The following is a 2791-nucleotide window of genomic DNA, read 5'->3' on the forward strand; positions in this document are numbered from 1 at the left end:
TTACCCACCCCCGGCTTGCCACAGGTTTGCCTGCTGTGTCTAAAAGTAGCTAGCAGCAACAGCCCTGATTGACACAGCTCATTGGCTAATATGCATCACGTGAAGCCTGGTCCCGGAGGGATTTACTGTACGAACAGCAGAAGGAGCGCAAGTGAAATTAGACACTGCCGTCGGACAACATGTGGTAATCTATAAATGTTAAATCAGGTTGGGTCAGGATTAGCCAGCAGGTCCGCTAATCCGTGACCTCTGCTCTAAAACATTCAAACAAAAAGGACTGATGTTAAATATATTACACAGTCTAAAGAGAGATAAAATAGATTAAAAAAAATAAAACACTTCTACAGAGCTGAGAGAGAGTAATAACTTATTTGACAACATAACATATTTTAAAAAATTGATGTTGAAACTGAAAAACAATACTGTCAGAATCAAATGTTAAACTATCTTTTGAAATCTAAAAAACCAAAAAGTATTGACAGTAAAAAGAAGAAAAACTAGAATTTCTACCAATTTAAAATAATTTACTTTTTTTATTTATTTCTTTATTTACTTTATTTCACTTTTAGGTTAAAACCTAAAAAATTATTTTTTTTCTCTATTTCTGTTTACGTTTAAACCCAAAATCTTCACTTTTAAACCTTTTGCTCTAATTTAATCAGGCTTGTGGGGACTCAGATGTCAGGGGAGTTGGATTTATTTACACATTTCACACAAAATCACAATAACCTCTGGGACTCAGAACTTGTCTCCTTCTTGAACAGACTAAATATTCTCAAGGGGTTAGACCTGCAAAAAATAATATAAAAAGATAAATGTGGCACTGTTAATTTCACCAAAGGATAACCTTTAGGATGTCAAGAAATCTCTTCAAGATATATTTTCTGTTTTTATTTTCTATTTTCCCATGATTGAAGTGTTTGAGGTAGTATCTCTACTACTTGTAACTCATGTACTGAAAGCATTTCTCTCTCATTATGCTAAAATGTACTAAACAGAAATTAAGTCATATACTGAGGGATTTTAACCTTTAATGTTGAAACAAAAAATAATACAACATACAAACATAGCATTTAATACTATCTTAGATTCAACTGGCTTTGCTCAAAACATCAACAGACCTTCCCACATTTATAGTCATACTTTGTATCTTGTGCTCATATTGTGCTAATGTAACACATATGGAGGAAGTAAAAGAATTAACAAGAATATTCTTTTGCAAGATTTGTGTCTTTCTGTTAAACTGGGGCCTGTCTGTCTGTCTGTCTGTCTGTCTATCTATCTATCTGAATTACTAATTACCATTACTAATGTCAGTATTTGCTCACAAATCCATGAACTCAGTGGCCACATCTCAATTCTGTTGGGATCCTGAAGCTTGCCCACCAGAGGGCGCCGAGGATCCCTTCCTAGGGGTTTTATGTTACTGTTGGGATCTGGGGTTCTGTCTACCTTTCTCCACCAGAGGGCGTATTGGATCTCCTGAAGCTGGAGCTGACTTCACCAGCTGTTTCTCATCTGCTCATCAGGAGACCAGTACTTATGCAGGCTGAGAACCTCACTCCAGTGCCAGAGTGTTAGTCAGTCACGGTACAGCAAACCCTGAGCCAACCAGTCAGTCTAGTCTCCTGACTACGAGACCTGAACCTGAACCTGATCCTTTGTCTTCTCTGTTTCCCAGGTTGAACCAGTCTGAAACCAGAAACCCCTGGAGTTTCTCTCTGTTGGAGCTCTGTCTGTCTGATCTCAGAAGAACCCTGGAGAACCAAACCTGCCAAGGACCTGCCAGCCGACTCTCAGAAGTATCTGGAAGGGGAACCCAAACCTGGAGATCTAAAAGCCCTAGCCAAGCTAAACCTCCACCAAGCCCTCAGCCTGCCGTCAGCCTCTGAACCCTCCTGGTATCCTCCCCCTCTGCTGCTCTGCTCAAGCTCCAGGACAGTAACCCAGTCGTGACCGGCCCTGGACCTGATTATCCCCCCTGATCTGTTTGCACCTTTTCTAATTAAACCTTTGAACTTTTTCCCTGTCTCTGAGTTGTGTTCTGCATATGGGCTAGCATCCAGAAACCCATCATGCCAAATTTGTTTGCAACTTGAGCTTCTGCTTCAGTGAGCTAAAACCTTTGTACTGTATTTCATACTCTTTGCTATCCCAGTCTAATCCTTTGTGAAATAGAATCTTTACCAAAGCTTATCTTCCCTTTTATTGCTTAACTATAGTAAATCCTTATTTAGCCCAAGAACACATCCTCAGAAACTTATCATCACTGTCAATGAGCAAAACCAACAGAGCAAAGGCTTTGAGTTAGTTTGGCAACTGTATTAAAAAGAAATCTAACAATATTTAAATATTTAATGAATATTTATTGACAAGTTTTCCCATCTCTCAGAAAAATCTTCTTTACAACCGAAATGAGTTGCTGGGATAGAGATATTAAAATGTCATAAAAACTGCCTATGCACCTTTAATATTTTAATATAATCTTCATTTAATATAATTTTGACTAATATTTTTTTTAATAATCATTTTTATTTAGTTACATTTTAGTGCCTGACCCTCCTTAGCAGGCATTACTTCACAGATCATCCGCTAATGATGTCCCATTACAGCTGTAGGATTCACACAAACATAACAAAAAAACACAGAGAAGTGACTCAGCTCAGTTTTGGAGGGAGGGGGTAATCAATGTTTCTATACAGAGCATAGGAAGGAACCTGTTTTTGTTTTTTTTCTCTGTACATTATTTAATCTTCAGTGGGCTGTGAGCTTTATCAGGAGATGTTGCCTC

The sequence above is a fragment of the Cyprinodon variegatus genome, unplaced genomic scaffold (assembly GCF_000732505.1).
Source record: "Cyprinodon variegatus isolate N-32 unplaced genomic scaffold, C_variegatus-1.0 Scaffold354, whole genome shotgun sequence".
NCBI classification, from domain to species: domain Eukaryota; kingdom Metazoa; phylum Chordata; class Actinopteri; order Cyprinodontiformes; family Cyprinodontidae; genus Cyprinodon; species Cyprinodon variegatus.